Source organism: Vulpes vulpes, chromosome 3 (genome assembly GCF_048418805.1).
Source record: "Vulpes vulpes isolate BD-2025 chromosome 3, VulVul3, whole genome shotgun sequence".
Lineage (NCBI taxonomy): Eukaryota > Metazoa > Chordata > Mammalia > Carnivora > Canidae > Vulpes > Vulpes vulpes.
Window position 1 is genome coordinate 140,970,614 of NC_132782.1, and position 27,465 is coordinate 140,998,078.

At 38.1% G+C, this 27,465-nt stretch overlaps 1 protein-coding gene and 1 long non-coding RNA gene across 22 annotated transcripts in view; one reads left to right on the forward strand and one right to left on the reverse strand.

Moving 5' to 3' along the window:
• ADGRL2 (adhesion G protein-coupled receptor L2) overlaps positions 1–27,465 on the reverse strand; it is a 619,577-nt gene that overhangs the window by 513,082 nt on the left and 79,030 nt on the right. For 20 of the 21 annotated variants that reach the window (XM_072754766.1, XM_072754780.1, XM_072754755.1 and 17 more), the window contains exon 2: positions 7,151–7,331. The exons of the other annotated variant lie outside the window; for it this stretch is intronic. The gene's annotated coding sequence lies outside the window, so the exon portion shown is untranslated. The remainder of the gene's footprint in view (positions 1–7,150; positions 7,332–27,465) is intronic. 21 annotated transcript variants of the gene reach the window in all.
• On the forward strand, positions 940–26,235 carry LOC140598391 (uncharacterized). Its single transcript, XR_012000800.1, has 2 exons — positions 940–1,161; positions 22,301–26,235. It is a non-coding gene; the product is annotated as an uncharacterized lncRNA (long non-coding RNA).

Genomic DNA, 27,465 nt, shown 5'->3' on the forward strand with positions numbered 1-27,465 from the left:
ATGACACCGTAATGACAGCTCCAACACTCGTGTGCATAAGACGAATCCACGGTGGAGCAAAGCACCATGAAAGCACATGCAGCATAAAAATAAAGAAGGACCACTGTCTTCTGACCCTGCTTGCAGTCGTGAGCGAACTACCATAAAGCTGAGCCATGCAGCGAGCGCGGAATATTACAGCTATAATTGCCCTTTGCGATTATCCTGCTGCCTAATTCACGCAGGGGAGAAGGGTCTAATTTTTGTAACAGTCCTGAGGCCTTACTTTATGGTATTTCTTATTGTACAGTTTTAATTTTGAATAAGTAGGAGCTCTATCTCTAGTTATGATGTTCACATCCCTGTAAGTAAAGGGAGGATCAATAGTAAAAGGAAACCAGCAAATTGTAGGCTTTGCAGTAAATCTAAGGTATTAGGTGGACATAATTTAAACAGTTGTTTTTCTTTTCTTGAAGAATAAACACATACTAGGAGGGAAAAAAAAATGAGGCTCTAAAGGGATTATGCATTCCTAAATATTTTATGGCTGTGTTAAATGCAATGCTGGTTCCACAGCTGAATATTTGCTGATGATCATGGACTCGCCAACCGAAAACCCAAAAGATGCTATTTGAGGTTTTTCGTGTGGTTTCAGCCTTGGCCCTTCTGTCAGGGTTTCGTTGCATGATTGTAAAAGAGCAACTCTTTGCGTGTGAGAAGACGGATGCTGGTGATTTAGGCAGGGAACACACCACCGTGCTTTTACTCAGCTGATATTTAATGATTTACCATTTAATGTAGTTCATCTTTCATAACCCTGAGTTCAAACAGAAGCAGCTGCTATTAGGGATGCAATAATACTGAACTTCCCACCCGCGACCTGGGAGAGCTTCTTTTGCAGCTTTAGCTCCTGGCCCCAGCTGGCCTTTCCACCCAGCACGACAACTGAAGGAGAGAAATAGTTTGCTTCCTGTCAATGGAGTCCTGGACAGAATGTATAATTATGCCGGATGAAGATTCCCAAAACAAAACTCCTTGTGTTAACATCACGGCAGTGTTGGAGGACAGAACCATGCACTTTATCTCCTACAGCAGAAGAACGCTGAGAAAACACACGGAAACTCGTGCTGAGCTGAAATCAATTACTAAGGCTGGAGGTGTCCCCTGTTGCAAACCTGGAAGGTGAACGACTCATTTTCTTATCATTTTGACCTGCTTTTATTAGTGTGGGAAATGTTTGGTAAAGTATTTGAAAAGGCTTCTTTCCTCTGATTTTAGAAGGTATCTGGATAAATATAGAGATACAGATATTCAGATGAGAGAGATGACGGAGAGACAAAATACTTAACAACAACAAAAAGGCTTTCACAAAAACTAAAGTATAAGAGACATCTAATGAGATTGAAGTCTTTTGGAGGAAGGATGATATCTAATATGCTGCTGAGAATTATAGCATTAATGTTTTCAAATAGAGTGCTTAAATACATTTTTCCTATCCAAAGCATTATCTAACTTAATCATCTGTTTTCACTTTGGCATCATTGGTAAGTGATTAACAAGCAGATTATAGGCTAGGTTGCCTCTCTCTCTCTCCTCCCCCCCCCCCCCCCCCCGCGTCTTTTCTTTCGTTTTCCTTGTCTGTGCATAATCCTAATATCTGTAAATTAGGATTTACAACAACAACAGCAACAACAGCCACAAAAGGATCATGAACTTTCATCACAATTACAGGCCTACTGGCCAACAACCATTGCGTAGTCATGACTTTATATCTCCTTCCACAACTGCTTAAGGTGGATGGAAAATGTTTTTCTTTTCCAAGAACATATTCCTAGAAGACAATGAAGGCAGGTAGACCCTTCACCATGAGATGCTTTCACTGTGAGAAATGTACGTTAGCGGTGTCATCTCTGGTGGGGTTAGATGTACTGAAACTGCCGGATGGGTTCTCTCTACCTCTTGGCCGCATTTTTCAACCAGAAAGTGAGAGTCAGGCATCTCCTCAAGGGATCTTTGAAGATTTTTTTTTTTTTTAAAAAACTGTGTCCATGGTTCAAAAAACATCTGTATTTACCTCTATGCATCATTTGAAAATACTGTCCTAGAGAGATTCCCACATTTCCCAAAAGTTTGATGCTGCTAAATATTTTGGATTCGTCATTCAGCGAGCCTTTAATAATTGGCATAGCATTTATAATCATGCGATTATGACATTTAACAAGATAGAGAAGACTTTCTGTATGAGGTTGCTGAAAGGAAACAGTCAAAAAAATGTAAATGTGCTCTACCTTACATTTTATCATTGTAAAGTTGTTGAGAGAAGGTTTCTTTGTCCCCTTTTAAGGCAAAATCCCACTGCCTGGGCTGCTACTGGTCCCCAGTGCGCAGGATTCCTGATTCTCAGCCTCACCATGATTTGTGGAGAGAATATTTCAATTGTTTATTTATTTGTAGCTTCCAACAGAACCCCGTGTGGGGAAGTGGATACGTTAGTGTAGGGAATTGGGCCAAAGGTATCATGATTTCTTTTAAAAAAGAATGATCAAAGTCTACATTCTATTTTAACTTGGAACTGTTTAGATAAGTTGCCACAAATTGGAAAACAGGTATAAATGTATCAACTTCAACAAGTTAGAAAGTTTGATTTGGAATCCTATCCAAATTCATTTTTTCGGCTTGAATACAGACAGGTATTTTATGAGATTTTTATTTCCCTATTTGCTCAATTCCAAGATTTATAGGAGTTCTAATTGGAACCATGGCAGAAATGCCACCACAAAAACAGCGGGGGGTTTTCTCCACAAAATTTTATTGTAATTGTTTCCAGGCCCAAGGGCATATTATCATGTGGAAATATATATTTTAAAACAGCATTTCAAATTTATTTAGTCTTTTAAATTTTCAAAATAAAAATCCATTTTTTTGTTTGTTTTTAGAGGGCAAGATGTTATGGTTCATTTTATTTTGATTAACCCTACCTAACATATTTGTTGGCTAACTAGGTGTTGGACACTATGTTTTGCAAATAGCTAGAACAGATTTTAATCTCTAGTGAGTTGGATTATTCAGGTGAATGTGCATAGAGCACTTAAAGAAACAACATTTCAAAATTATCTATTCCTATGAGCTGTTTCCAAGTGAGCCTCTTAAAAACAAGTTTTGGTTTTGTTTTGTTTTTTTTAGTAAGGGAAGAAAAAATGAGTAAACATGGTATTGTAATGCAAAGAAAGTGTCTAAATGGTGCCATGTTTGACGGGAAGTGGCCGTTGGGGCTGATAGCAACTGAAATCTCCTAATGCGGCTTGGGGATTATTGACTTATCTAAAAAAAAAAAAAAAAAAAAAGTTGGAAGAAGGAAAAACTGAAAAACAGACTCTTAACTACAAAGAACAAACTGCTGGTTACCAGAGGGGTGGGTGGGTGGGGATGTGCGTCAAAGAGGTGAAGGGGATTAAGGCTGCATTGATTGTGATGAGTACTGAATGATGTACAGAATTGTTGAATCACTATTTTGTACACCTGAAGCTAATATAACACTGTATGTTAATTACACTTGAATTAAAAACAAATAAAAAGGCACCAGATCACACAATGACAACATACAAATTAGAAGAGGTTAGAAATATATCAGATTTTCTTAACAAAATGACCTATCAACCTTAGTAGCAAGAAAACCATGTCTGGAACCCAAATTATGAAATAATAAGCCAACGTATCTAAGGAAAATGGTAGACACTAATTCAAGAAGTGGGGGCTGGTCACAGATTTTCTATCTACTCTGACCTTCAATACTGTCATTCTGCTCACAACCCATGACATGATGCATATCACCAAAGGACCTGTAGAGAAAAATAATCCATTCAAAGGGTTTGAAGTAAGGCATCATTGATGTAAGAAGGAAAATAGATCTTACTTCTCTTATTGTCTCCTAAGGAACTAGGAAAAATTCATATCAGGACCCAATGGAATATTTTTAAGGGAAAATTACAAAAGAAAGCATTAAAGGAAAGTACCTAGGGGTGCCTGGGTGGCTCAGTGGTTGAGCATCTGCCTTTGGCTCATGTCATGATCCCAGGGTCCTGGGATGGAGCCCTGCATTGGGCTCCCCACAGCGAGCCTGTTTCTCCCTCTGCCTATGTCTCTGCCTCTCTCTGTGCGTCTCTCATGAATAAACAAATAAAATCTTTAAAAAAAAATAATGAAAAGTACCTCGTGGAAACTTCTGAAAATTATTTTGTAAAATGATAGTCAAGGTTAAGGACCAAAAAAAAAAAAAAAAAAAAATCCATGATTCCCCTTATAATGAATTATCAATTTAGAATTGAATGATGGCAATTAGAGTATTTTTCTTATGAAAATGTGAGTTTTTAAAAAAATTATATTTAATACTCCTCATTAATCCCTATTCTTTTTAGAGGGACAAAAAATACTACAGTAATCCTCATGGGCCACAACAGATTCTCCTGTAATTATACAACACAATTCAGGAGCATTTAAATTGTGTTTTATAGGGAAAGTAGGAGGATGTAAGAGAAGATACATGTTGTACCTAGAATAAAGTAAGGCATAGAAAGAAAAAAAAAAATTCTTTAATTCTTAAAACAGTGAATCTTAATGCATGTTCTAAAGACCACTTGCCTGAGAATTACCTGGGATACTTGAGAGAAATGCCACAGATTTCTGGGCTCTATGCCAAATCTACTGAGCCTGATTCCAGGGGAATGAAATTCAGAACCCGTCTGACTACATACATAGTCACAGATGGTTCCTAGGTACAGACAACTTTCCAAATCACTCTCATAAAAGTGCGTCTTTAGCCTGTATGATCACTTAGGATCACTGGCCAAATCGAAGTAAACCAGTGGGATTAGGTGAACTCTGAAACAAGTGAAATAAGAGAAATGGAACATTTTCTGTCTCATCCTGGAATTTTGGTTGGTTATCTTGCACATGTTAGACGCTCAACCAATATGTGTGAAATGAATGGACAAATGCAATTTTATCCATGAATACAAAATAAATGTTAGAAAAACAATTAGACATGTTTAAAGGAGACTATTTTATCTACCATAGGTATATAATAATATTTGGAATTCCGAAGACAGATAATTTAAATCACAGAGGATGTAATAAGTGAGGGATGAGGAGACAAGCTAGATATAATCAGAAACTCTTTAGAAAGTTCCTGCTAACATAGAGACAGAGATGTTGAAATTGCTAGCTACTATTTTTTTTTTTTTTGAACTCTTAGTATTCTTAAGCAGGAAGATTGTTTAGGATAGCACAGTGCAGTTTCTACATTTAGGGAAAACTTTATTACACTTAAAAAAAAAATCAAGAACATGAATGTTCTTACCCTTACATAGTTGCTGCAAGTAAGACAGCTTCCATTTCAGCAACAAGAAAAATGAGAAATTCACTTTTACATGTTTACTCATTTACTTATTCAGCAAACCCTTACTCATTGGCTACTGACCATTCTGTGCATAGTTAAATATGTTCCCTGGCCATGAAAGGCTCGTAGCTCAAAATATTGAGAGGAATGGCTAAGTCACATAACAGGGATCAGGGTAAATATGGATCTATAAACACGTGCCGTATTTTGTGGATCATTAGAGGTGGATCGGGGGCTACTCTTTTCTTTCTTAATCCTCTGCGACGAGTCTGCTTGGAGACCCCATACTTTAGTAGGTAAATACATACTTGAAGGTGAAAATCAAGAACTAGCTACAGAAACACTGTCTCTGTTGGTATTTCTGGGCTCGTCCCAAAGGAAACATTCCCCGTTTTATCACAGATGGTTACCCACTGAAGTCGGATGCTCTGATTCGGGTCATAATCATTGGGAGTATTTGTGAGCAAAACACATCAGCATGTACATCTAATTCTGTCTTTGTTGGAGTGAGCCGTCATTGGCTTAATGAACACGAACTCAAGTGTTTACAGACGATCATTAAGAGTTGCAGTGATATTTCCCCTTCCTCTTACCGTATCTTTCCTGGGGACGTGGCCTTCCCCACTATTGTTAAACTGGGTGTGTCTACATCCTGCTTCTTTTGTAATACCTGCTTAACCTCTTTGATGGTTGTGTCTACTTAATGAGTGGACCGGCCCCTAACTGCTGAGACCACTATTGCATAATTTTAACAAAGAGATCATATAAACACACACACTGGTGTCTCTTAATTAAGAATGTGACGGTTAGATGAAGGTATTTGGCAATAATTGAGATCAGTAAGTCATTAAAAATTCTTCCCTGATACTACTAATTTGTTTGTAATAGCCTCATAATTGCAGCATATTAAACAAAGACGAATGTGTGCTGGCCTACACGTAAAAAGTATCAGTCTTGTCTTTTCTGGCCTGCGCACTGATAATTCCTACTCCTGGAACAGTTGAAATGAGGCCTGAGGAGAGGAAGCTATGTCGCATGCCTTTGGCTGGCAACCTCCTAACATTCAGGGCCTTTTCTGAAGGGTGGTCTTCCTTTACACAATGTTTGTTGTCACTTGGTTACATTGTGTAGTCTAGGAGAAATCCCAGAGATGCAGGTGCCTTATGAATACCCAGATGGGAAATGGAAGATGATCAGACTTCCTCCCAGACTCTATGAGTCAAAGGAATGACAAAAGATTTTCCTTTGAAACGTGGGGAGAGGGCAACTGAATTTAAAACGTCTTGTACACAAATGACGATAATGCCTTGCATGAGCCTCTTTCTTAAAGGCGCGAAACCTGTTTTCTAGAGCTTTTCCCATCACCAAAATACAGCCAGAGCCTGTGATTAGACTCAGCAGCTGTTTAACAGTGCCAGAAACACTTACGAACTTCCACAATGTTTCCTTCAAGCCAAATAATATCCGCCAAAGAGCACACTTCGGATGCATTCACCACGGACTCAGAGGGAAGAGTGCCACCTATTGAACCAGGGCCTCAGTATTCACAGCACCTGATGGGTCCTTCCCAGGCTCCCTTCCACTGACCCACTGGCACATCCTGTTTCCCTCAGAGAGCTGGATATAATAATGCTCTGAGGTGGTCTGAAGTTCACGTGTAAGTGCGCTCATATCATGCTCTATAATTTGAGGAAAACACATGAATTTTAATCAGTTTTTAAAACAACCAGGCCTCTCTTCTCATTTACTAGAATGGAAAAAATTCACTTTTATTACCTTAAAGATGCCAAACAGTGCCATTTTATTACTGTGGGAAGCTGGAAGTCATTTCCGAACTCTTTTGGCAAGGGTGCTATGTAGAGCATCCAATTCAGTTCTTTAAGTGTCTTCTGAGAACCACCACACAAACTGTGATTTACTGTCTTCAGGAGTTAAAGGGACTCTTTCTACCCTAAAACTGAAGAAAGAAAGGTGAAGTGTGTTTAAGAAGCATCCCATGAGACTTGCAAGAATATGAGTCAGCACAGAGCAGGCCAGACATAAAGAATGTTTTGATAACCCACAAACATTTTCCAACTTGTAATTTTTAATTTGGTTTAAAAGATTAGGTTGGTAGCCTTCAGAAATTGTGAGGATTTTTGTATATGAATCCATCAGTCTTCAGGCCACTTGGACAAACTTCTTAACATTTAGTGGCTCTGTTTTCTTGCTGTTTGCATCCTACACAGGTTTTGGTACACATCTACTGCAAATGTATAATGTCATAGTTTAAAAAAATATATAAAATATAGAAATAAATATTAAAGTATAAATATATGAAATATATTTATATATACACATATAAAAATATATAAATATATATACACACAGACACCCCCCCATACGCACACACACATTCCCATACTGTGGCAATGCCTAAATTTTATAAACAGATACTTGGCTAAAACAAGAATTAAATGCATATTTTGCATGTTTTCTAATTTACATAACCAGAAGATGGCAAGACTCCAGTTATGCCTCTTGCCACTCAGTAGCAACCAACAACAATTTGAATTCATGCTTTCTTTTGTTGACTCAAATCTTTAATAGCTTAATATTATATAAGCTGGAGACTGCTATTGCTCTTAATTAATATAAACTCCCACACATGTATGTTTTGCCCCCAAAGTTATTTTATTTGGAGATTTTGACTGGCTAGTCTGTGTAGTCATAAACACTAGGCCATTGAGGGCAAAAACACTGAGAGAGAAACAAGATATTTAAATCACCAGTCAGAAAATACATCGCATTGTAGTGCCTGACAAAGGGTAGGCTCTCTATCAATATCTGAAGAAAAAATTGAAGAGATAAATTATACCACCGTGGAAAATAATTAGTCTATCAGATAAAAAATGAAAAGCTATTTGATAGTGTAAAAGGAAATCCAGTAAACTCTTTCTAGACTAAAATCAGGGAACTATTGACTTCATGTAAAAGGCCAATCTTTACTTGCCTTTATATTTTTAAGCTTTGACTAGTAATTGTCCAATGCAGCTCTCAAAGCAGTGGATAATATTTCTCCAGTTATAAATAAACTCAAATCTTTCATGGAGAAATTTCTCTCTGGTAATTGTATTCTAAACGGAGACTTTTATTCATAAATGGTATCCAAACGGCATCCCCATTCTGCATTTTTTGGGGGTGAAATTAATGTTTTCTTACAATATTGTGGTTGTTAATGAAAATAATATTGTTTTGTCCTTGCTCTGACAGGTAGGTGAATATAATCTGCCATTTAGAATGGCATAATATTAAAATATTGAAATATGATGTGGTTTATTCCTAGTTAGGACCAGGATGATATATCAGTTCTGAAGTGGAAGAGTCACACTTGACAGCCGGTTTAGGATTTCATGCTATTTTCATTGCTAAAAATCTAGTAGGGGAAAAAAAAAATAAAAAAAAATAAAAAAAATAAAAATCTAGTAGGGGTAACAGAGGCCAAATCTTCAAGTAGCACCTGCCAGGCAAACGGTGGAGGGAAGTAGGGGGCTGCAGCTAGGGAGCCAGAGAGTGCGATGGATGCATCTCTTCTGTCCAAAGGCATCCAGGATGTCTGACTTCAGAGGAGTGAAATCCCGCTCAAAAGCTTTGACATGCATCTAACAAACAAGTAGAGAAAATATCCAACATCAAATTTACCACTAACTCGCTGAATCATAATTAATAACTACTAAAAGGAAACACTAGAAAAAGAACAGTATTTAAAGATAAGGTAGGAAGCTGGTTTCTTTAAAAAAGACATTATGTCCAAGAAGCTTGATCGTCCAAAGTTTGGCACATACGTTGGACTGATTCATGTATTTCCTATATGTATATGTCAGTTACTTTTTTGATATTTCCACTTACGCATGCATCTCTCATACATTTGTACCACAAAGTATTTACACATCATTTTATTTTTTCATTCATTCACCAACCCAATCTGCCTTGGGGACCTTCTAAATAACAAGCACTATTACTAGTGAATGAAAGATGTAAAAGACGGAGTTCCTTCCCTCAAGATGCTTAGAGTCCAGCTGGACAAAAAGTGCAGTGTGACAGATGCTATTATGACACTACTCTGAGGAGAGGGGCATGTAAATCACACTGATGGGTCGGGGAGGCTGATGTTAAAGCTGGATTTAATTTAATTAAATTAATTAATTAATTTATTTTAAAAGATTTTGTTTATTTATTTGAGAGAGAGAGAGAGGAGAGAATGAGCAGAGCGGGGAGGGCCAGAGGAAGAGGGAGGAGCAGGACATGGGGCTCGATCCAGGACCCCGGGATCATGATCTGAGCTGAAGGCAGACACTTAGCCAACTGAGCCACCCAGGCGCCCCAAAGCTGGATTTTAAAAGATAAGTAAAAAGAATGAGGTAGATAGTGAAGAAGAAAGTTAATTGTAGACAAAAGCCATGCATATATAAACCGTGTTTTTAATAATTGGTTTTTTTTTTTTTTTTAATTTTATTTATTTATGACAGCCACACAGAGAGAGAGAGAGAGGCAGAGACACAGGCAGAGGGAGAAGCAGGCTCCATGCACCGGGAGCCCGATGTGGGATTCGATCCCGGGTCTCCAGGATCGCGCCCTGGGCCAAAGGCAGGCACCAAACCGCTGCGCCACCCAGGGATCCCCATAATAATTGGTTTTCATCTATATTTTCAACATAATCATTTAACAAAACTCCACTCCTTTACCTGCAATGGGATATAATGATTCAATTAACAATGACCCGAGGAGGCAATAGCCCCGGTGTTCATTTATACTGTCTCTGGAACCAGACATCCTCGCTCTAAATCCTGGCTCTTCTCCTTTCTAGCTGATGGTCTGGGGGAAGTTACTCAACATCTCTTTGACTCAGTTGCTCTGTCTTCAAATTGGGAATAATAATAATATTATATCCCTTATGGTGAATATTAATTTATACAAGAAAAAAACCCTTATATCTGCCATCAAATAATCTCTCAGTATATGTTAGGATAATCTTTTGCTTTGTTAAAATCATCTTATTGATAATAATAGTGCTGATAATGACAATAGTATCTTAAAAAATCTTTTGAAGGTACGTCTGGGAGCTCTCACAAGCTCTCACATGCTGAGATTTACTACATTCAGCAGTCCAAAGAGATTTTGCCTTTCTTTTCTTTTCTTTTCTTTTTTTTAGAAAAACTTGCAACTGCTTGCAGCAAGATGGAGAAAGCACTGGAGCTTCATTTGGATGCCACGAGTTCAAATTTTGTCTCTACTACCTTCTAGGGTTGGGGACAAGTTGATTAATGCTCATGCCTCATCTTCTCATTATACGAGGAGATGCTGAAGACACTAAGATCTCCCTCGGGGGCGTCCGGGAGGACTAAATGGGAGAACATGTGTAAGTGTGGCTAGCATCACCCAAAGATTTCTTTCATCCTCTTCAAATCCCTTTAAAATGCTTAGCAAATACATAACGGCTCATCTAAGGATTGTGAAAAATATCTCTCCCAAAATACTTTCTATAGTTTGAGAGATCACATATAAATATTCTCATCTGCATTCACTAACTCTGGAAAACACTCTTGAATGTTATTGCTGACTTTGATAGGCCGCCTTTGCAGCTTTGCCAGAACTTGCTCTGGTTGCAGCTATTCATAGAATGCCCTTGGATAATGTGATAGGTTGAATTCGAATTACTCCTCCAATCATTTTGGAGGCAGTAATAATGGCAACTAAAATGGTCATCTAGAGAATGAACTGAGCATGGACATCTTCTAATAAAATCTCTCTCTCTCTCTCTCTTTCTCTCTCTCCTTTGTCCTTAGAATCACCCAAAAACAGATAACATAGTGCTATTTGAGTAAATAAGCATGAAACATGCTAATAGAAAATGACTTTCCTGTAGACAGAGCATATATGCTTTAAAAGACCACTGATCTCAGGTGGAATACAAATACAAAATAGCTTTTTTCCCCCTCCAAACCCAAACCATAGAAAAGCAGATACTGCACTAGATTTCTCCTGGAATTATTTTTAGTTGCCAATATTGTTTGGAGGCCGAGAACCCACCCTACCCAAGCAGTATATACAGACCAGCTTTAAATAAATTCAGCATATCATCATGTTGCTAATACTATTAAAATCTTTGGTCTCTCAAACATCTTTTCTGCTTTTCTCCCCACATCCCTATACTTAATACTGTCACATCTAAGGCCAGGGCTCCTTAGTCTGCCTGAAGGAATACAGAAGTACCAGGCTGGCATAGCTTCTATTTTATTAAAAAAAATTTTTTTTTCGCCTGCAACCTGATTTCTTCTGGGTCTGACCTAATTCCTTTGATGCCTGGGGCTTGGAGGCCTGTGCTAATCTGCATCAGGGATATGTGGAGAAAAACGAGACAATTGAAAGAAAAGTAAGGGAAGAAAAGAATGGCACCTGGGCAAGAGGGCTCTTCAAAATCAAAATAAGCATTTTGAAAGCAGGATGTTTCTGTTCTACCCCAGACCCTTTAAAGACGAACCTACGTTTAATGCGTAGCCTCAAATACCCGTTTGTCCCTTCTTTCGGATTCTTTAGAGCATGTTATGACCGGGACAAAACAGGCAATGAGAGTGCTAATTGTTAGCATTGTACAACAAAGTCTGATGGAAGGAAAAAATACCTGTTTGTGAAAAAGAAGTCATGTTCTAGAAGTCATAGTGAGAGAAAGTGTTCGTGCTGACTTTGACGCAGAGCTTTGTTACTAAGCTTGAGAACGTGCTGATATTGAGAGCTCTTTAGACCTGTCCACTAACTTATTGCTCCTCTGGGTCTGTTCCCAGTTTCTCCTGCCCTCTGGGAAGCAGTTCTTCTTACAACTCAAATACGCATTCGACATCTTGTAGTCATTAATATACCAAAAGCAGGGGGTAAAGGGGCAGATTTTCAATGTTTCTCTGCTCACTTGATTTTGGATTACTACGAATCTTGGAGAAGGGGGAAGGTGAAATGTATCCTTGCTTGGTAACAAATCACAATTTCTTTTCCCTTTGAGATGCTAAGAAGTTGTGATTTTGTTTGTTTGCATGGTTTTGCCAAAAAAAAAAAAAATTGTGTGTGTGTGGAGGGTGTGTGTGTCCATTTGTGATTTGATTAGTTACCGTTCACAAAGCCATTAGTACACCTGCTCCCGTCAAAAGAGATGCACTTTATCTAAAGCAGAAAAATGATCAGTAACAGTAATTGTTTTCAATACAGTAGCTTGCCTCTGCTCAGGAATATTTTCACTTCACAGATATTTAAAGTCACTTGGCACTCAGCCTTCAAACTTGTTATTCATTTGGCATCCAAATCCATGTCTCATAGCCATGTGACTATCTAATGTGCCATAGATAGAAACAATCCTCTAAATTTCAGAGCTATACCCTTGGCCTCCCCTGGCTGCCTAACCTATGCAGCTTCTGTGTTTCAGGATGTATTTGCAGATTCAAAATTCTTATTTTGGTGTATAGTTTAAAACCATTTATTCACCAGAGATTTAGAGCGGCTAATCAATGCAAATCTGTATAGTTTTTGTGTTCCTCTCCAGGGTGATGAGGGTGTCTTCTCTATAGTCTCCTTTTGTGTCTCCGTAGTAGATACACCCAGTGGGCAGAATGACCCCACCCTGGTGCTTAGGAGGAAAGAAAAAGAAAAGGAGTTTGGAATGCAGATGACTCACAACCTGGAAAACATAGCCATAGTCTATGATGAACAGAATATTTGAGTATTAGGAATGATCACTTGTGTGTGTGTGTGTGTGTGTGTGTGTGTTCGTATGTGTGCATTACTGCTATATTTTAACATAAGCCACGGAATCTGCATTTTCACACTGATGGAAAAATTTTTTACAGTTAAATCTGAACACGGTTCCTAACTGAGCTGGAAATGCCATTTCAAAAACAGTGTTTGCCATATTGTTTCCTATTTGATTCAAGAAATAGAAAGTCCTATAGTGATATAAGATATTGCTACTTCAATTCTTGGTCCCTTTTCCACTGAAACTAATGAACCGAAATCTTCAGAAATCTTTAATAAGATTTATAATCTTATTATATTTCTATATTTTATGTTTTTATATTTTATAAAATTTAAATAAGATTTATGGCCGAAAAGCCGGCTATAATTTAGGACCCCAAACCATGCAATCTAGTTTTTCTTTGGCACAGCTATCTAAGACAATCTCATATTTAGTAGTTTATATTCTCTAATTCTGAAATATATTGTAGTTTGAACGTTGGACAGATAAAAGATTAATTTGTCTTGGTAAAATTGCACACCCTTGGGGGTGGTTGTATTTTATGCACAGGTGAACAAGAATTTTTTAGCAGCAAATCTACGGAGCTGACATTTTTAATGTTCTCTACTTTTTTTTGAAAGCACACGTCTAAGCATATGAACAGCCAATTCCCAATTTTAAATTGCTTGTTCAACTCACCTTTTGGTCTAATGTCGTAATTTATGCGGGTCATAAACCAACATCAGGTGTAAACTTCGTGTGTATATGCATGCATATGCTTCCCTCAGACACAAAATTTTTATTTCAAGTAAAGGGGATGATCTAGTTCTACTTTAATTAATACATACGACCCATTTCATAAAGGACGCTACCTATTGTGCCGAGATGAGACAACATTAAAACAGTGAGCGTTGTCATCACATAGTGCATCTCGGAGGGATTGCCTATTCTCTTGCTATCTTTTTGCAAAAACGAAGAATTATGATGAATAGCAATTTTACAAGGTTTCTCATGACCAGCGTGTGATGCTGAATTCCTCAAGCAAGCTATACTGAATGCTTATCGTAATCATTGGAGCAATTATAAACACAATAGATGTATGCTGCCCCAGATGAGATCCGAACTCCTGATACAAGGAAAACCGGGCCTCTTCCTTTTTCCTGTGCGTGTCTATGTAACTGCCTCATTGTCTATAACTAATAGATAAAAAAAAAAAAAAGCAAAGAGGTGATTCTGTAATCCAATATACAGTGAAATAGAAACCAAACTGCCTGCATTTCTACTTGCTATGCTAACCCTTTTCTCAGATGATCTTGGCAGCTTTGCTTTTCTCTAATTTTGCTAACATCTCACAGATATAAAAGTGCACCCCCCCAACCCTCTGGTTCCTTCCCCTCCCTTCTTTTCCCCTTCCCGCTGTTTCATTACATTTTCTTATGTGCATACCATCAAGTCCTCTTGGACACATAATAAGATTTGTGCCAGACTATGTTTCTTGGCTTTAATGGTTAGTTAGCTTTCCAGAATACACATGCTGCTTTATACATGCTTTTATTACTGACATCATGAGAATGCATCTCTCCTATGTTTACAATTGGGTGTTCACCCTTAAATAAAAGCAATGAGATCAGGTTGTTTAAGAGAATCTTTGAAAAGCAGAATAAAAACAGCTGTTATCTGCTTGAACCATTTCATTTTCTTTCATGATCTGAATGATAATGATGTGTAGCAGTGGGCAGTCTCCAGCTCTCATTATACACCGCACATCAGAGCCTCTTTCAGGTTGGAATTGGGTCTCTGTCCCGGAGTTCCAACAGGATCGTTTCAACCTCACTTCTAACAGGTGTTGGTGTTTGCGGGAGGGGGTGACGGGAGGATAAAACACCTTTGCTTGTTCCCCACTGACCTCTGGATTCAGGAGGCTGGTTTTCATTGGCAACGTGGGTTTGAAAGTCAAGCCAGGTCCTTGCTGAAATCTCCCTCACCAGGAACAGATTACAAATATTTCCACATGTCAAACAAATGAACAATAGGGTGGTCCTTATTAATCAAAGCTCTCCTAAACCAAGTACAGATGGTAGCAATGAACTTCTCTTCCATGAAGATTTCTGGAAACGGGAGGAAATATATCTCACAGAAACGCACATTTCTTCCCATAACACCAGACAAGGAATAAGGAGCTTAAACCAAATGTAACCAAAACCCAAACACGACAAAACAATAACGAATAAATACAATTTTCAAAATCCCAGTGTTCTCAATGATCCAAACCGGAAGGTTGATTGAGCTTATTTCCATTCAACACGCCCTCATCACAAGCTGTTTCTGAAGATTCTGTGGCATTTGCCTAGAGACTGACAAGCTTAAATTGGTTTTAACCTCTGGAGTCCCCTTTCATATCGCAGATGTTGCTGATTGGGGCTCAGAGTTCTGCTTTCCCCAAAGTCAGTGATTTTCAGGCTCTGGTGGCATCCACCATGGAGAGCATAACTCCTCTTAGACAACAATGTCGTTTGTTATTTTTAATTAACAGAAAAATATCGATAGGAATAGTTGAAATTGCATTGTAGTCAAAACTTGAGTGTGAGGAGAGCCAGAGAAACAATTCTATTTAAAGAACAGCCCAGACACCAGACCCATGGTGGTGCCTCTCTGACCGGAGCCATATTAGTGTGGCCTCTTGGGTAGCGGAAAACTGGGTTGGGGAGTCTCCTGGGAACAAAGACTCCTCGGGACTCTCTGCATGACCAGGTGTTACTATTTAGGAAGAGTGTATTTCAGAGGTTTTAGCAAAATTGGTTCCACTTCTCTACTCAAGACTGGTGCTATTAGGATCCTGTGCAGTCCTTCAAGGTGAGGGATCACAAGATGCTAAGATGTCACTCAGTTCACACCTTATCTCAAAACAGTGTTAAACCCAAATTGTATTTGAAAGGTGAAAATTCTATTGTGAAACCCTTAACACAGAGTTCTGTGATTTCCACTGATAAAAAAAAAAAAAATTCCATGATGTAAGAACTACCAGAGGCCATTTCTCTCACTAGCCTAAATCTTTTATACTGCCACTAAGAGTGTACTTCCTCTTGGTCTGTTCTCAGTCAAAGAGAGCAATATTCAAAATTGTTTAATGCATGGGTAAAGATTTTTTAAAGTCTCATCTCAAACTTTTTCAACATAATTACAATAGAGATGGAACATTTTTCTACTAATAGATTAAATATGTGTCTGAAACCTCAGATTAATTATAATCTTTTTCAAGAGGACTAAAATTTTATAACTTTTCATGAGGAGATAACATTTTATTGGATTTTAAAAGGAAATGAAATAAAACTATTATATAGAAGAACAATTCCCTTACATGCCATAATCATGATTCCACAATGACTTTTTTTTTTCCCAACTGATTTTTAACATGTTGGAAACTTGCAAGAAGCCTTCTGAAAATAGTCTCTATTATCATTTTGAGCATGTGATATATTTTGTTTAAGGTATGAAATAGTATATTCTAATATTCCAAATTGTTCCCTGAGTATGTGGAAGTAGACTTAAACCCAAGTTTTGTCCTATCCAGAATGGATCATCCAGTTCCAAGTTCACACCAAATCATTGGCAGATACCAAAGGGAGACTTCATTCTTCTAATTTTCTTGTTGTGTGGTGTAAGTGATAATATCTCAGTGAAGTTTAAGTTTGAACATGCTCCGAGCCACCACCTCCCCCTGACCCCAACCTCCCTGACTGAGCATTCCTCAGAAAATACTTGTAACTCTTTTCGGCTTGTTACTGACCCATCATAAATTTCAGTGAAATCTGTGTATTCTGTGGCCTAAATTAACCTAATGATTTCTATGCTCAGAAGACAATGGGTGATTGGAACTTTCTCAACATATTGAGGAATGCCTGAAAAGTCACCATAGAATGTCAAGGGGGGCTTTTAGAATGTTTGCAAAATAAGCTGTGTTTTCATCCAATTCAGCTACAATATACTTCCAAAAGTATTTTATAATACTCTTGGCTTGCTTATTCGTCTATTATAATTAGAAATAAGAAGAGGTCACGCATCTGTCCACCAGAAGGAATTAATGAAAGTGTGCATAAAAGAGAGAAGAGAGAAAGAGAACGATAATTTTGGTGCAAGTGTAAGGGGGAGAGGTGGAGAAAAAAGAAAAAGGAAGAGGAAGTCTAATTCTGCATCTAGAACATAGTAGTAGTCTGGGGAAAGTTGGAAGGACTACTCATCAGAACATGGATACATAGCTAGCCAGGTGAAGGGAACAGTAGTTCACATTTTTTCCGCATATACATTTTTTCATTCACTGAATGAAAGTGCTTTATGCGTATTCAGAGCCTCTGTGTGAAGTGGTGGAGAGTGAAAGTCTGGGTTTGATTGTGAGCCTTGCCTTTTACTAGTTGTATCACCTTGGCTAGGCCACAGGTAAAATGTGCTAAAATGTGCAAATAGAACCTTCTTTATTGGTATGTTATGAGGATTCATTGAATGAATACTGAGAAAGTTCTTGAAACTCTGTCGGAGACATGGTAACCACCAAACAAATGTTTATTAAAACATATTTCATTCTCACAAAAACTCTCTTTGATTAAAAAACAGCAAATTGTTTTCATTTTAAAGCACAAACAACTGAGGTCCCTCAAATTGATGTAATTTGACTGAAAACTAGTAGGTGATGGAGAAGGGGGTTGGTATTCTTTAAGGTTAATTCCAGAAGCTTCGCTGTGCTGAAAGGTGAGCTAAGAGGGCATGAGGTCAATCCATGAACTTTTAACTACCAAATAAGATACTGTAATCAGATCTTCTGATAAAAACCAACGACACTGACTTTATCTTTGACATTTTAGGAAGAAGTGATGGATAATGACCAAAATATAGAAATACATAAACTGCAAATATGTATGTAAATTTGTGTTTTCCTTTCCTAGTAACTATTTTTTTAAAATATTTTATTTATTCATGAGAGACACACCACAGAGGCAGAGACATGGGCAGAGGGAGAAGCAGGCTCCATGCAGGGAGCCCGACGTGGGACTCGATCCCACGTCTCCAGGATAATGCCCTGGGCTGAAGGCGGCGCTAAACCCCTGGGCCACGGGTTCTGCCCTCCTAGTAACTATTTTTAAGCCCATTTTTCTTTTCTAAGAAAACATGCATGTTGAATTCCTTGACAGTATCACTACTTTTGATATGGGAACTGGAGGTATTATCATTCAAGAAAAGTGTCATGCAAATTCCAGTAGATACTTTATCTTTTATTGTTACTATTCTGGAATTAATTGCTTGTTACCAAGGTCATCGCATCAAGAACATCTTTCCAGATTCTTCTGAGTAGATTATTATCTGTTGGTTAGATTGTCTCTCAACTATGTGAACCTTTCTATTGTACACAAGTCACCACTTTTATCACTCATTTTTTTTAAAAAAATGATTGAAAGATGAATGTCTTCACTCCACGGATCCCTCCAGGAATGTAAAAATCACTTCCGGTTTGCTCATTCTTTTATCTCTGGTATCTAGAATAATATCCAGCACGGGGTGGGATAGCTGCTCTGTTAAACCTTTGCTGACTGAATAAGCAAACATCACTGGCCTCTGGCAAGGCTGTTGTGGGGGTGGTAGTGAGTAGTTCAGCTAAAGACTGGTTGCCTATCAGTGATTTGGTGGAAGTTTTAAGTAGTAAATATGGATAGTTTTAAGTAAATATCGATTGTTTTAAGCAGTAAATATGGAAAGACAATACTCAGAAAAGTGACAAAAATCGAGAAAACAAGATCTGCTTAAAAGGAAAAACTATGAGTTATTTTGTTTCAGAGGAGGATAAGAAATTTAAAAGGGAATCTTTAAATTTTTCACAGTATATTTTGCACTTTCGAGTTGAGTCCCTTTCTGTAATCTTATTAAAACCAGCTGGCTGTGGTTAGAACCTGCAGGTTAGAACACTGTATACCAGAAGGGGTGATGGCAGCAGTAATATCACCTTTATATGGTGGATTCTCTTGCTACGTATCAAGGAATCATCACTCAGTGACCCCTGGGTGCAGGAGCTCGTATGTGATTAATCAAGGAAGCACTTTCTTTGTTGAACTCGGGAGAGAAGTCTCTGTACCCAGCAGGTGAAATAACAGACTGGGGAGCCTGGCAGGCAGAGTGGCATATTCCCTCCTGACCTCAATTTCCCAAAGACACTGTGTAGTCTGTTTGTGGATGACATACTCAATGGGAAAAGCATCAGGCTAAGAAAACAGCGAGAATCCTATCATAACCTTATGGTATAGGGAGATAGTTATCTCCTCCTTTAGTCAAGACAAGAGGCCAGATTTCACTGGTGGTTGAGAATGAAGACAGACTAATTTGGTTACGAGGAAACCATGCCATCTATTAAGTCTTCTGTTGCCAATTCATATCCATTCAGTTTACTACCTTGGAATTGCAAAAAAAAAAAAAAAATATATATATATATATATATATATATATATATATTACATCTGCTTTTAATTCTTTCGAGAGAAAGCCTGGTTATCATATTATTTCTTCTGTATGGTTGAACGAGTGATTATCTTTAAGGAGAGGATGTTTCTAGGGATTTAAGCATAATGTATATTTGTACTTACTTTATATTAAATTTAAAAGTTAAAATGGGACGTAATTATGTGGGTTTTATTCCCCTAAATAGGCAATGCACGAATGCACAGTGGGTTCAAGCAGGTTGCTGAAAAGGATGCCACTTAATTACTTCATGGACAATGAAGACGTTTCCTGAGGTTGATTAAAACCTTTTTTTTCCTCTAGAAAATCAAGTTTTTAAAAACATTCTCAAAATGAGCAGGACAACAGTAGAGCAGGAAAGGTGTTCAATTATTAATTGGTTCACTGATACATATCTGTTTCATGAAGCAGATCCCTATCTGTTATCCTCACGCATCCATTGGGTACAGCCCTCTTCAATATTAAACTTTGGCCGGGTGATTGTGTAAGGATTTTACATGATGGAAGTGGGTTGTAGACAGCCTCCCTACCTCTTAAATCACATAGGCCTCTCATCGGGTTTCTTCCTCACTGCTAAATGAAGACAGACGATAACCCTCAAGTAATTAAAAAGGGAGAAGCAATGTGTAGACTCTTCTTTTCTCACCGGAAGTTAGGCTGGAATAGATTTCACTTAGAGAGCAACAGGAAGAGGAACTGGGTAATTATCAAGGGCCTCACCTACCAAATAATTGGTGCTCACTTTATAAATATTCTTGAATTTCAAGAGAATACCTTTTAGGAAATGCTACGTATGCATAATGACTTTTGGGGGCATGGAATTTTGTGTTTTCTCTGAAGTTTCTGCATACCCAGGTTGTAATCACTGATCTCCCCACCTCAAAATGATACAGACACCTGGGAATATTTATATACTGCTTGCCGAGAATTTCTGATTTGTTAAAAATGTAATTGCTAATAAAATTTTTTACCACACAATTTATCTCTTCTGTAATGAGAGGCTAGGGAACTAGTTATATATATATTTTTTCTTCCACTTTTCCTTTGTAATGTTAGATCTCGGTTGGAGAGAAAAGGGCTAACAGCTGGAACTTATAACTATTTGGAAACATCAACAATGTTGAAATTTACACTCCCATGTGCAGATGCTATCAGACAATCAAAAAAATGTGTACAAACAATGGAAGAGGAAAGCAATTTTATCGAAGCGTGATTTGGTTGGACGGGGCACAAAAAGTTACACTTGTCCATTTTTAGAAAAAACCTGGTGAATCAGTAAGATGAGATAGATTATATTAGGGTGACATTTTGCAAAAGATTTTCTAACTGGGAGATAGGTATGGTCTCTACTATATGACTGACTTTATGAAACATAAAGTTTTACCCTCACCACATTATATAAGCAAGAGAGGCTGAACTAATAAAAAGAAACTGTGCCAGTTGGCTCTCTTTCCCACTGGATTTCAAGATTGTAGTCAAACACGTTTCTTCCTAATACTATTGGGCATGGTCTCTTAATAATATGCTTCCAGCAGAGAGGTTGGGCCAAGTCTTCCATTGCTAATTTATATCCTGCTTATCTAAGAGAGATTGGTTAATCCAAGTATGGTATTTTGGGATGTGGGATTAGGCTAATACTACTCTAATATAGATAATTTTTTTTTTCCTTCCTTGGGGCTTTATCTGTCAAGCTAGCTTCTTTGTTAGCATTAGCTTGCTCTTCTGGCATAATTTAGTAGAAATTGGTAAAAAATAGATGAGACTTTAGTATCTATCAAGACCCTTAGGCAACAAAGTAACACGGGAGGTAGGTATAAAACTTAAATACCTCAAATATATTCAAAACTTTCCTCCTACAATAAACTTTATTTTTATTCATTGCATCCAGGCAGGAAGTGTCTCCTTAAACTGAGGATTTGATGCTTTTTTTGGTATGCGGATGGGCTGGGGTCAAGGGTGAGAAGTATGCATTTGGTGCTTGTGCAAATGATTTAGAAATATCAATGCCCTCCAGATTTGAAAACAACCTTTAATTGTGAAGGTGTGGTATAGTGCTTGAAAGTATGCGCAATGGAATTAGACAGACCTGGGTTCAAATCTTGACTCTGCAGTTTGCTTTGTTATATGACTTCATGAGTTACCTTTTTCCTTGTCTCATGCTTCTCATGAGTAAGTTAGAGAAAATGATTGCACAGGAAATCAAATAAGATGGTAGAGTGCTTAGTGCAGTTCATAAAGCACTATCACAGTGGTAAGGATTTAATAAATGGTTGCTATTATTATTATTATTATTATTATTATTATTATTATTTTAGGTATATTCCAAAGCCTCATTGACCACAGTAAAATACTTGCTCCTAGAAAAGACACTACACAGCATTCGCTGTGGCACAGGTTTGGATAGAGGGTGAAGTTTAAGTGGCTAAATTGTCAAGCATTGGTCTGAATTTAGCATAGACAGACTTCGGCGAGGATACACGTCTGCTGCACTTGAAGGGCACTTAGAGATAAAGGAGCAGAGGACCTGCTAGAGAGGTGAGAGTAGATGGATAGATCCCTTTCTTATTTTGGAAGAAAAAGTATGCGAGCCACAGACAGGAAATGATTGCAAAGTACATGAACCCCGAAGCTCGTTTGCCAAATTCTGTTGTTTTTGTTGTTTTCTTCTACAGAGAACATTGAACAGCTACTGGAAATGCCTGAAGAGCGACTGCAGACATGGGTAGGGACAGCAGCAGCTCTAGTTCATCATTTTCAGCTTTCATATTAAAATAGCAAAATCACAGGGCAGCTCTTCTCCTACAACTCTTGCTGCCTTGTACGATGGATGTTAACGCGCCCGTCTCTGCCACAAGTGCTACAAACACAGGACCCTATCTTACTCGTGTATCACCAAGTCTGAGCACAGAATACGTGCTCAAAAAAAACAAGTTTGCTGCATCAATGAATCAATGCCGGTCAGCCCCAGATAAGGGCATTCATCGATCTCATTTGTTAACAAACTTGACCGCCTGTTAGACTTCAAAACAGCACACGGTAAACTAAACCTCAAGACGAATCTCTAACCCAGCAGTCACCAGATGATTTTAGCAGGAGGATTTCCTTTAAGCGTCCAAAATTTTCCTGCATATTTGTACTTGAACCATCTCTTGATTGAGAGAACACATGACGCAGCATCCAAGGCAGCTCTTGCCTCTCTTGGAAACTGGTAGCGTGAGGGGTGTTTGTGGCAGCATGTTTGTAAGAGCAAAACAACCTGAGACAGGTTCTAAAAATGTTATGAATGTCCATCCATAGTGGACTGGTTAAATAAATCATGCTACACTCTCGTAATGAAATACTTCACAGTACTCAACAAGACGATGGTAGATCAATATCTACTGATATAGAAAAATGGCCAAAGTATATCAAGAGAGGACATCAAATTGCAGCCTGGAACGTACAGTATAATTTCCTTTGCGAATGGAAAACTGCATGAGTCTGTGGAAGTTTTTCCTCAAAACTTCAAATGAATCATTTGTAGCATGAATCATTTGTAACTGAAAACTCAGAATGGCATGTTTATATGTGTATTATCTCTTTATCGTGTCTATACATTTTATAACAAATTATAGGCTTATATGTTATGTATCTATAGTATTTACATATTTTATATAGATATATAGATTCCCCCCCTTTTGCTTTAGACCTATATGTTCCAGTGGCTGGGTGTTTTGTACATGCCTTTACGCGGAAATCCTTTGAGATAATTCTGCAACCACCACCACCAACCCCCCCTTAGTTGCTTTCATCACCAGAACGAAAAGCAGTCTTACACAATTCTTGTAACTCTTTTACCTTTTTCAACAACGACAACAAAATCAATAAACAAACAAAGCAGCGGGTTTTCAAATGTTTGCTAGCTGCACCATATTCTTTGTTCATGCTCAGGAAATATTACAGGAAAGCCCAATATTGGAAAGGATGACGGGGAATGCTTGTGTTGGTTTCAGAGCGAAGCTTCAGAACCCCCCTCTTTCCTTGCTGTGGGGCGGCCCCAAGTGAGGGGCATGTGTGTGGAAGAGGGAATCTGCACAACACTTCATGTTCCAGGAGCTCAGTGTGAAAACCACCACCTCAATCTCCACTATCAGATCATCTGATTGACTCGAGGTCAAACTGCAGAGTTGAGATTAGAATTCAGATTAGCAGATGTGAAATTTTATACACACAGCTCCCCCACTCCCCGGATTTATATTAGCTCCATATTGCAGGAAGTGCAGAAGCCCTGCTTCGCTCACTTCGCATTCACTTTCTTTGACCATCTCCATGTAGTGCCAAGCCGAGGGCCTTGCGTTTATAGATAATCCCAAACCATGCAGTTAACTCCTGGTTGAGTTATACTGACCAAGTTAGGTGACTTTTCCAAGGTCATTATTCAGAAGGTAAATGACACACGGGCTCCATCCTGAAACCCCATTCCCCGTCTAGTCCTCTTACTGTTATATCCGAAATCGTACTTTGCCTAAATCATCTGTTACAAGGCGTTTAATTTAATTTTAACTTCTGTAAAATCTGAAATTCCTTTCTATATTATTGTTGGTTTTCCAAGTTCCTTTGGATTTAAGACAAACAGTAAGCTTTCATACAATATCCCCTCCTCTGCATCCCTCCTCTGCATTAATATCTATGCCAGCTCATTGTACATTTTCTTCACAGTTCTTATTATAACTCAGAATCATTTCATCTTTTTGCGTCCTTCCTGGTACAGTTCTCTGACTTGAATGCATTCCCTATTAGGAAAATACCTTGCCTTATTGTTTATAGGGCTTCTCTTTTTCATAATGTCTGTATCGCTGAATGTTGAATGGTTCAATAAAGGTTACATTATTCAGAGAAATTTTCTTGCTGAAAACAAAATCTGTATTAAAAGGTTTTCTGAAAAGCATCTAAGAGGTAACAAGATGGTAAAGTCTACAGGACAAAACTGAAGAAAAAGTGGGGATATAGCAAAGTGAGTAGAGCATGGAGTGCTTAAGCTGCCCATGTCCCAAGGGTATTTTTATATTTTGTCAAATGGGACCTATATTTTGGCAGACTCTTTGAGGGTCTCCAAGTAAGGGAGCGCGAAAGGACATTCTACTTATGTTGAGCTGAGGCCCCAAAGGGTCCCAATCCTCAGAGGACAAGGAAACCTGCAGTAACAATGTCTCTACCTTTCCATCTCTTGCTCCTAGAGGATTGCAGTGAGGATGGATCTGGCATGTCACTGAGTAAGCAAGAAAAGGAAAGAGAAAAATAACATGTTCTAGGGAACTTGTGAATATTTTTAAAGATTTGCCACCTGCACTATGCCCTGTTTTGATGGTCCGGGGATCTTCAATCGACGAAATCTTTGATTTGAGATGGTTCCAAACAATTAGTGCTTCTAGATGTCTGGCAGAAATCAATGTTTTTTGTTTGTTTGTTTGTTTTCTGGAGGAAGTCACCTCCACACTAGACCTCAAGGAGTCCCCACGACTCAACACACCAGGAAGGAAGGCTCTCAGAGAATGCCAGGAGCAGTGTCAGTTGGGAGGAACAAGTCTACAGATTTCAGACGTTGGGATTATCAATCGGAGAGACTCAATTGCCACAATTGAGGAAGGAAAAGGCAAGTCTGAGAAGAGCTGCAGGGAATAGGAACTCTAAAAAGTGGCATAAAGGATCAGAAAAGAGGCTCACCTCAGATTTTTTAAGAAAAGAAAACTTCAAAAACCAAGACTAAAATCCAATGGACAAATGTAACGAGACATAACACTCCAATGGTGTAGATTAAGAAAAGTATTCAACCAAAGGCACCGAGAAATAAAAAAGGTGGAAAATGGAGAGGAAAAGTAAAGATGTATGGCATTGGCTGAAGGATTCGAAGATATGTTAGATGCCCAGAGGGGAGCTGAGAGGATGAGACCTGCATTATTTGGACAGAAAAGGACCTGAGAATTTTTTCTCAGTTGAAGAAAGATACTAATGCACAGGCTGGAAACAGGCAGGATTTAGAAAATTCCCAGGCAAGATAAATAGAAAGAAAGCCATACTACCTACATCATAGTGAAACTGCAGGCTGCAAGAACACAGTGCCTAGAATATAGCAGTTAGTGAACAGTACATTTCAATAAATGAACCAATTTGTCGTTAGGACCGAGGGCTTTCAGGTTAGACTCCCTTTTCAGTCATGACATAAGCCAAGTTACTTTATTTCTCCAAGGTTAGGTTCCTCTTCTATCAGTTAAAGAGGATAATAACAGTATTGGCTTCGTATGATGGTAGAAAGAAGTACTTAGAGCAAAAGAAATAGGGCCTTACTTGGAAAACGACATAATAAATGTAAACTACCTTTGTTGTTATAATGCTAAAAATAAAAAGACTATTTGCCTGATGAGGCATTTATGTATGAACTACTTCTTAATTTAATTTCGCAAAAGTTCAGCTTTACAGCAGACACATTTTGGTAAAATCTACTTCTTTGTGATTTTGAACTATTTTAGAAAAATGTTGGTGAACAAAACATCCTGTAAGTTTTGGCACAGACTCAAAAGAGTAATAATGATAATAATAAATATTGGTATATTGTTTTAAAAGCTCAAAATGCATGAAGATACATCATTCCATGACCGACTTCGCTAAACATGATGGGCTTCTGGAGAATGGGTAACTTCCTTGGAATATTAGATCACAAATGATACTACCTGAAATTAATTTTGAAAATAAAGGTCGCCTGCTCTTGAAGTTAGGACTATATTACAATCAATTAAAAAAAAAAAGCCACGACTATCTAGTATTGTGACATACTGTCTAACCACTCATCAAGGTAATGGCAAAACATTGGTTTAGCTGTCCTCATGCAGTGTACACAGATAATTGATAGACACCAGAGTAGAAAAAGGCATTATGAAGGACAGACCATAATTTAACAGCATAATTTGAAAGTGTACTTCCACTCATGAGAGTGGTAGCAAAACTATATTCTATAATGGCCATTGATTCAATACCTTTTTTTTTTTGTTTGTTTAAAGATTTTATTTATTTATTCATGAGAGACACAGAGAGAGAGAGAGAGGCAGAGGGAGAAGCAGGCTCCATGCAGGGAGCCCGACGTGGGACTCGATCCTGGCTCTCCAGGATCACACCCTGGGCTGAAGGTGTTGCTAAACCACTGAGCCACCCAGGGTTCCCCTCAATACCTATTTATTTAGTGCCAATTGCTTGTACCGAATTGGTAAGGATCTTTTAAACTTAGTAAATGCACGTCACATCACTTCTTTTAATGCATTTTTATTAGCCCGTATGTATTCTTTTGTAAGGTATGACCACCAAAAATACGGGGTACCAGCAGGGAGACAATGTTTGCTTCTTGGCTGTTGCAGAGAAAATCATGGTTACATTCATTTGCTCTTGACTGGGCATCTGCTATCATGTGATTACCAAATAGGAAAGGAGAAAGAAATACCTTGAAGATACTTTGGTGCATGATTCAAAAATAAAACGTGAGAGAAGGCTTTATGGAGGCTAGCAAACAAAACCAGTTCAATTACCACCTTACCGTAGCACACCAAGGACTGCTGGTCACCTTTAAAACCAAGGCCAAATCAACTAAACTAAATGAAATGGTTTCCTGCTTACCAGGTTTATTCTATTAGGTCCTTTATAAAAGAGCCTGTGTCTGTTTTATGTCATTTAGATAGAAGAATAGTCAGACATGTCATTAGATTACCTTTGAATTTGACCTTGTACTTGTCATTTTTTATGGTAAAGAATAGAACTTTTTTCAGGAAAAAGAAATAAAATTCTTTCAAGTTAGAGACATGGAAACCTAATA